This window comes from Neovison vison, chromosome 6, assembly GCF_020171115.1.
Source record: "Neovison vison isolate M4711 chromosome 6, ASM_NN_V1, whole genome shotgun sequence".
In the NCBI taxonomy this organism is placed as follows: domain Eukaryota; kingdom Metazoa; phylum Chordata; class Mammalia; order Carnivora; family Mustelidae; genus Neogale; species Neogale vison.
Genome location: NC_058096.1, coordinates 46,382,891 through 46,392,022, shown reverse-complemented (window position 1 = coordinate 46,392,022; position 9,132 = coordinate 46,382,891). Strand labels below are relative to the sequence as shown.

General features: G+C 38.5%; 1 pseudogene; it reads left to right on the top strand.

Annotated features, from left to right (window-relative positions):
* Positions 1-7,068: 7,068 nt before the first annotated feature.
* Positions 7,069-7,862, top strand: LOC122910386 (annotated as a pseudogene).
* Positions 7,863-9,132: the final 1,270 nt, after the last annotated feature.

Sequence of the window (9,132 nt, the reverse complement as noted above, 5' to 3'; positions counted from 1 at the left end):
TTTAAACTTTCTCTTTATTTATAGTCTCTGCTTCATATAACAGTGCATTCATACCTTCCTTTGTTTATTTAATCCTGGTTTCCTTTAGTCTGTGACTATTTTTATCATGATTATTTTTAAGTTTTTTTCTGTTAAATCCAGTATATGGTTGCTCTCACAGGCAGTTTATGTTTTCTGTTAATTTTCTGATGGGTGGGTCACACTTTTTGCCTATCTCATGACCTTTTCTTGTTGAGAAGAGGGCATTTAAGATAATATACTGTACAGCTCTGGATTCTCACTCATCCTTGGGTCTTGTTATATTTTTGTTTGCTCGGTAATTGGTGGAGTGTGTGTGTGTGTGTGTGTGTGTGTGTGTGTGTGTGTGTGAAGTTCATTTCCTCTGCAGTGTAAAGCCTCTATGCTGCCCTTCAGGGGATGCAGCATATACAGTCCCTTGGGATGACCATGGCTTTATCAGAAGTCCCCTTATTTCCTACTTTGATCAAATCCAGCTCTTAGGCCCCATGAACTCCCAGCAATAGCATGAGCATGCTCTCTCTCTCTCTCTCTCTCTCTCTCTCTCTTTTTAATGCCTTGGGGAAGAAGTTGTTCCACATTCATAAGCAATTGAATTTGGGTCCCTTTGAAACATAGTTTTTGAGGCTAATGCTTGAGGGTCTTTTTGACTCAAGGCAAGCTCTTCCTAATTTTCTCCCATCCTGCATTTTTCTAGGTAAACCAGTTGGATGTTACACCAATAGTTCCACCATTCTCCCACTAATCATCTTTTGCCAATAGAATCACTTTCTATGAGGGATCCTTTGTAGGTCCCTGATCTTAACACCTTTCTTCCCTTTGGGGTAAAATCTCTGAGACTCAACTTTAGACATAGGACTAGTGAAAGTGACCCACTTCTCTCCATGTGATACCCCAGCTATCAAAGCCATATCTAAGAAAGAGTCTCTATCATAAGAATGTGGACTGGGCAGAAGGGATCCCCAAACTCTTGATCACAATTGCCTAGAATTTACCTTCCACAATACATAGCTGCAAAGGTGAGAAAAGCTGTTGTAAGTGGCCCTCCTGGGAAGTAACACCTAGGCTCTCCTAGTTAACTACTAGGAGGTTGAAGGGATGTGGGGAGGGAGTTTTGTGTTCTTTTCTGTACCTGAATAAAGTGGACCTTTCCTCACACTGAGCTGGGAAGGCCCAGGTTATGATTCGAATGCTGTAAATTCTCATTGTTCTAACCAAATTTTAACACACTTTTTGAATGAATGTTTCATTGTTGCATACCCTAGCACAATTTCCAACCAGAGACATTTTTCTTTTCTTTCTTTCATTCTTTTTTTTTTTTTTTTTTTTTTAAAGAGGACATAAATACCCACAGCCCAGAACATCATCCACTTGGTGCCAAAAAAACCTGTGGGCAGTGGGAGGGTTGCAGACACCATGAGCTTACCCAGACTGCTATGGTCTGAAAGCAGAGTGGCCACAGATCCAGGTCCGAGCTCATAAGGAAGCGTGAGCTTTGCAGCAAACCCTGATCTGGGAGTGTCAGGGTCCCTACGATGGAATAGTATAGATATGGACTCACTGGTGCTCTCAGGTGAGTCCTGTGCTCACAACACTTCAGCTTTCACAGCTTAATGTGGGCACAGAACCTAAAGCACAAGGCTGGCATGACTTCTGAGGAGCACAGGTGTGTAGAGCAAAGCAGCGGTAGGTGCCATGTTGATCTCCATCCTCACCTTGCTGTCAATGTCAGGCAGCCCCATGTTGCCATACCTTACCCGGTGGTAGTTCTCATCATAGTGCAGGCTCTGCTGCATCTGCAGGGGTCCCAGGAGAAAGTCAGAGGTCAACACATCCCCCTGCACTGGATGCAAGCATGTTCTTGAGTATACAGAGGCGCTTGCAGCTGTAGTAGCTGCTCTCTTCCTCCACCTCCTCCTTATACATGGATGTATGCACCAGATCATCCAGAAGAGCCCCAGGCCCCTGGGGACTCTGGGCCAGTCCTCCTCACCACCCCTGGTGCCCTGGCTCATTGCACAGTCTTGTGGCAGCACGACTCCAGGACAGGAACCAGCCAGAGCACTAGCACAGTTACCTTCACTTCCCAAAGATTTTTATGTCATGGTTTATAACATAAAATTGTCACTACTTATGCTGTTCTGTTGGGAACTGGGCTGTGGAACTTCTCAAACTGCCATCCAGAAGTGGACCTAAGCTATGGCTTTTTCAGAAATATTCTCATCAAGTTGAAAAAGTTCCCCCTCGAGCTCTAGGTTACTGACTGGTTTTTACTCTGCTCTAGTTCTCCCAACATTTATCTGTGTCTCAATCCAGGTTCTGTCCCTTATGAACTGTGGCATATTGGGCCAGCTCATCCTTGCTCTTAATTATAAGTATTCATTAATTATTTCATCTACTTATTCAAGATCACTTTATCCCCATAAAACTTCACAGTTTTTAACAAAGAAATATCAATTCTCACACCACTTTCATGTCCTTTATCTGTCCTTTGGATAGACATGTCTGAGCTTTTAAATATGCTTAGGTTCCTATTTGTTGATGTTTTTAAATGACTTTTTAAAGTTTTTTTTTTTTGACAGAGAGACAGCATGAGTAGGGATGAGGGGCAAAAGGAGAGGGTGAAGCAAACCCCCCGCCGCCACCCCGAGCAGGGAGCCTGACAAAGGACTAGATCCCAGGACCTTGGGTTCATAACTAGAGCCCAAACCAGACGGTTAACCAACTGAGCCAACCAAGGGCCCTTTATTTGTACCTTTTGATACAAATGTAGAGATCCAGAGGGGCACATGCTCCCAAACGTTTATAGCAGCAACGTTGTCAATATCCAAACTACAGAAAAAAACCTAGAAGTCCATGAACAGATGAATGGATAAAGAAGATGAGGTATATGTATACAATAGAATACTATACAATATCAAAAATTGAAATCTTGCCATTTGCAACAACCTGGATGGAACTAGAGGGTATTATGCTAAGTGAAACAAGTCAATCAGAGAAAGACAATTATCATATGATCTCTCTGACATGAGGAATTTGAGAGGCAGGGCACAGATCAAGGGGGTAGGGAGGGAAAAAAATGAAACAAGATGGTTTCAGGAGGGAGACAAAGTATAAGAGACTATTAATTTCTAAAACAAATGGAGGGTTGCTAAGGGGTGGAAGATTAAGAATAAGATGACTGGTTTATGGACATTCGAGAGGGTATGTGCTGTGGTGAGGTTTCTAAAATGTGTAAGCCTGATGATTCACAGACCCATACCTCTGGGACAAATAATACATATGTTAATGAAAAAAGCATAAATGTACACTGAAATAGTTTGTAATATCTTCTCTAGTGAAGCCCTCAGTAGATGAAAGATAGTTAAAAACAGAGGGTGGAAAAAATAATATGGGGAAAATTCTAGAATATAAGTAGAGGGAGTAAAGGAATAATCAGAAGGAAGCATCATTATGGGCAAAGAGGGAAACATGACCTAGTGTGAAATACTGAGATTTAGCTATCAAGAAGAAAGAAGCAGAGAGGGTTATCATAAGAAGCCAGAGAGGACTTTAATAGTACCAATCACTACACTTGGTTAGGAAAATGACTAAATATTCTTAACTTTTGGCATTTAAATTTAGTTGTTGCCTTAGAGAGAGGTTTTAATGAATTGGTAGAGCAGAGAAAATATGCAAAGGAATCAAACAGGACATTTTCCAATCTCTTTTCCTATTCCTTTTATGTTACCTGTTGTGTCTCCTTGTATCGTGTATGAATAAACTTGAGCCTTTTACTATCCATTTAAAAAAAAAATTTGGTCAGTCTCTTTTAAGAGTCTAAGCTTTTATACATGGTTCCCTCAGTCTACTGCTTTTCCTCATGTTCTTGCCCAGTTCTTACCTTACATATACTATAAAGTTATCTGAAATTTTACTTCCACTGGGGAACATTTCTTTCTTCATACATCACTATTCACTTCCCTCACTATATTTTTACACACTTGCTCTTAGCCAAAAGGCCGAGAATACACAACTTGTTTACACTTCTTATACATTACAGCCTAAATTGCACACTGGTTAGCAATGTAAGTGCCTTTCTTTCTGCCCGCTAGATGATGAGCATCTTGTCAGAAACCATATATAAAAACTAGGAAATTATCCCCATCAGTCTCACATCCTGTGTTCATGCTCTCCATTGTCTTTTCCCATACCCTGCATATTGAAAGTACTTGATAAAAGTTAAACAGAATGGTAATGTCAGCAGTTAATGCAGCAGGATCTAGCTCAGTTTGTAGTCAGTTTCTCAGAAAGATGCATGACATGATTGGTGACTTAATATGCAGTCAAGACTTTTACAATCAAGACACATATGAGTCATAAGTGATATGGTGGTGAATGCATTACAAAAGCACTGATGTGTCATGTAAATCAGGAAAAGAAAGAATCAATTCTATTTGAAGGACCTAGGAAAGTCCCATGTAGATCTGATTTGAATTCAAGGATGAGTAGTACTGAGATGGAAGGAAAGAGAGAAGGAGTTTTAGTTGAGGGAAACATTGAAAGTGAATTAGTTGAAACAACTGCCAGTAGTGCTGTAAAGGAATGCACATGGCCAAGTGCCCTGATGTAAGAGGAAGAAAAGAAAGAAATAGATAAGACACAGGTTGACTGTGGAAAATCTGGAATACCAAAATAAGAAAAATGAATTTGGGGATGCCTGGGTGGCTCAGTAAATTAAATGTCTGCCTTCAGCATGAGTCATGACCCTGGAGTCCTGAGATCAAGCCCCAGAGCCACATGTCCAGCTCTCTGCTCAACAGAGTTGGCTTCTCTCTTTCCTTCTCCTTCTACCTATCCCTCTGCTCCTTCTTCCTCTCTCACTTACTCTATTTCTTTTTTTTTTTCCAATTTATTTATTTTCAGAAAAACAGTATTCATTATTTTTTCACCACACCCAGTGCTCCATGCAAGCTGTGCCCTCTATAATACCCACCACCTGGTACCCCAACCTCCCACCCCCCCGCCACTTCAAACCCCTCAGACTGTTTTTCAGAGTCCATAGTCTCTCATGGTTCATCTCCCCTTCCAATTTACCCAAAAGCACATACCCTCCCCAATGTCCATAACCTTCCCCCCTTCTCCCAACCCCCCTCCCCCCAGCAACCCACAGTTTGTTTCGTGAGATTAAGAGTCACTTATGGTTTGTCTCCCTCCCTATCCCATCTTGTTTCATGGATTCTTCTCCTACCCACTTAAGCCCCCATGTTGCATCACCACTCCCTCATATCAGGGAGATCATATGATAGTTGTCTTTCTCCGCTTGACTTATTTCACTAAGCATGATACGCTCTAGTTCCATCCATGTTGTCGCAAATGGCAAGATTTCGTTTCTTTTGATGGCTGCATAGTATTCCATTGTGTATATATACCACATCTTCTTGATCCATTCATCTGTTGATGGACATCTAGGTTCTTTCCATAGTTTGGCTATTGTGGACATTGCTGCTATAAACATTCGGGTGACAGATGCTGGCGAGGATGCGGAGTAACTGGGTCACTTCCAATAAGAGAATGATACATAAAGTTTTTTTAATGATAAGTTTCCAAGAATTTCCTTTGTAGCCTGTTCTTCAAAACTAGCAGTCTCTATTTGTCGAGACCAAAGTGGTCACTAAGGATCAGTGATAGTCCACTGAAAACAAGTTCACCTATCTCAGGTCTTTGAAGCTAGGACTGGAATCAATACTTTTTTTTTTTCCCCTCTATAGCATTAAAAACTCTTATGAGAAGTAGAAGTCATAGCTGAACTCAAATGACTACAATTCTAATAAAGAAACTGTACATGCATATGTAAAAAAAAAGCCATGTGTATTATACATAAACAATGCTAGATGGTGTTGGCTATATAGGATATGCTGGAGGATGCAAGAAGTGAAAATCAGTGTGGTCCAGGGCATTTAGTTAAAACTTTCTTAAGTAGTATTATATGTAAACTATGCTTTACATAAAGATGGAAAGGATTTAAAGATCTGGGCAAAAATCAACAGGAATGATGGCATGGACGAAATCAGTTTTTATGGGAATGGATCTAATACCGGGAACAGGGATGAGAGAGGTGAAAATACATAGATATTTATTTCCTTGGATATCCCAAGGAATTTCCTCTAAAGATTAAAGTCCTATTCTTAAATCTTCATACAATTTCAAAGATATAAATTTAACATATCTGTTGTAAGCTCTTTTCAAAGATGCATTCCACTGGGAAAGTATATGAAAACTTTTTGCTTAAAGAAATGTGTATACATGAAAATTGATAGTAAATTTATTTAAAGGATTTTTGGGGGAAAGATTTTATTTATTTGACAGAGAGAGACAGACCACAAGTAGGCAGAGAGGCAGGTAGAGAAAGAGGGGGAAATAGGCTCCCTGCTGAGCAGAGAGCCCAATTCGGGGCTCCATCCCAGGACACTGGGACTATGACCTGAGCCACAGGCAGAGACTTAACCCACTGAGCCACCCAGGCACCCCAAGGATCTTTAATACCAAAACTGACACTGAAATTTTCATCAACAATGAACCAAATATGAGAATGCTAGATTTCTACACTATTCATATGTGAATTCATAAAGACAAACCTTTTCTTCTATAAGCATTCTTCTGGAAATTACAAAAATATGTTCAGTTATAAAACTGACATTTTAGGGGAATGGCTATTCCCTAGAGGTTTTTGTGCCTGTATCCAGAGATACTAGGAAGAGTTTGAAGAAGCTTCTCTCTTTGTTGTAAAAAAGAAAAATTTGGAAGGAAAGTTTTACACACTCTAAATTACAATCTTATAATGTTTATTCTTCTGATCCATGACCATGGAATGCTCTTTCATCTTTTTGTGTCTTCTTCAATTTCTTTCATGAGCGTTCTATAGTTCCTTGAGAACAGACCCTTTACCTCTTTTGTTACATTTATCCCCAGGTATCTTATGATTCTTGGTGCTGTAGTAAATGGAATCAATTCTCTAATTTCTCTTATTCTTATATCTCCAGAATTCCTATCTCAACAGAGAAGGTGGATATGACTGAAGATAACTACTCCTTGACCACCGAATTTATCCTCATAGGATTTACAGATCACCCAGAGTTGAGGAGCCTCCTGTTTGTGGTGTTTCTCACTATCTATGTGATCACTATGGTGGGGAATCTGGGCCTGGTGGCATTGATTTTTATGGAGCGTCGTCTTCACACACCAATGTACATCTTTCTGGGCAACCTGGCTCTGATAGATTCCTGTTGTTCCTGTGCCATTACCCCCAAAATGTTAGAGAACTCTAAAGACAGAATGATTTCCCAAAGAAACTCTGCATTCAGATGACCACTGGGGCCTATATAGCTGGAAATCTGCATTCCATTTATCATATATGGTTTCTCTTTAGTTTAACTTTCTGTGGGTCAAATCAAATTAATCACTTTTTTTGTGATTTTTTTCCATTATATAGACTCTCTTGTGTTGACCCTTATATCAATGAATTGATGATATTTTTCTTTGCAGGTTCAGTTCAACTCTTCACCATTGGTAGTGTCTTAATATCTTACTTCTACATTCTCTTTACTATTTTCAAAATGAAATCCAAAGAGGGAAGAAGCAAAGTCTTATCTACATGTGCATCCCACTTTCTCTCTGTCTCAATATTCTATGGTTCTCTTATCTTTGTGTACATTCGACCACATTCAGTTAAAGAAGAGGATAAAGATATACCTGGTGCTGTTTTTTATACCATAGTAATCCCTTTATTAAACCCTTTTATTTATATTCTAAGAAATAAGGATGCAATAAATGCTATGAAAAAAATTATAAAGAATATTATATAACACTTTAAAAGAATTATCATCATCTGTGGAAAATTAAATTTGATAAAATGTTTTTCAAGATCATGGAATATTGAGAAAGTAGAAAAGGACCTCTTTGTCCATAAAATATTCAATTACTTATACATGTTAGTATAGAAATCAAATAAATAACTTCTGCAAAGAGAGATTCTGCTAATATGTATTCCAAAATCATAGCTAATAGCTCCCTTCAAGAATGAGTTAAATAATTATTATTAAGATTATATACTGTACCACAGAAAAATTAGCTAAACTATTAACTAATTGTTTCAAAGAGTAATGAGTCACAATTTTCAACAAATGCTAGGAATACAAGTCAGTATATGTAAATATCACTTCCATTTAATATTGTTGACAAGTTTCTAGAATTCTGAAGCATAGCATGTCCCATTCCAGGTTCTCAAGAATTAATCCCTTCTTAAACACCATCTGTTGGAAGTACACTGTATATATTTGATTCTTAATTTTCTTTGAGTTTATTCAAAGGACTATATGAGAATATCGATTCAATTCATATGAAGTATCTATTCTTTTTTTTTAAAGATTTTATTTATTTATTTGACAGAGAGAGATCACAAGCAGGCAGAGAGGCAGGCAGAGAGAGAGGAGGAAGCAGGATCCCCCACTGAGCAGAGAGCCCGATGCGGGGCTCGATCCCAGGACCCTGAGATTATGACCTGAGCCAAAGGCAGAGGCTTAACCCACTGAGCCACCCAGGCGCCCCTGAAGTATCTATTCTTAATTCAAGAATAATTTCATTATTAAAAGGGGAAATTTTATTCTATATCTTTTACCACAATTAAAAAATATTAAAAACAAGAAAAGAATGCTAGTCAAAATGTATAATAAAGAAAAACTACATTCATATTTATTGTTAGTCAACCTTACTCTCAGATTCTCTGAAATAGAGTATCTATATCCTCATGATTTAGCAAAATGTAGTTGAAATAGATGGAATTTATACGGAAATCCCTATTTCTTTCTCTCTAATATTACTTAATATGTTTTTTGCTGGGAATTCCACCAAGTTGTACTGATTCCAATGTAATTTACTGATACATTCATAGCAGTAAGAAAAAGTTGGAGATGCTGTAAGCATAAATGAGACACATAATTGGGAACATTCTAAATACCTAAATATAAATATTTATTGACCCATTACATACAGAAATGGGTCAGAGAAGGAGTTTCTCATGGTTCATCACCCAAATGGCAATATTTTATTCTATCTGATGGCTAATATTGCACTTTA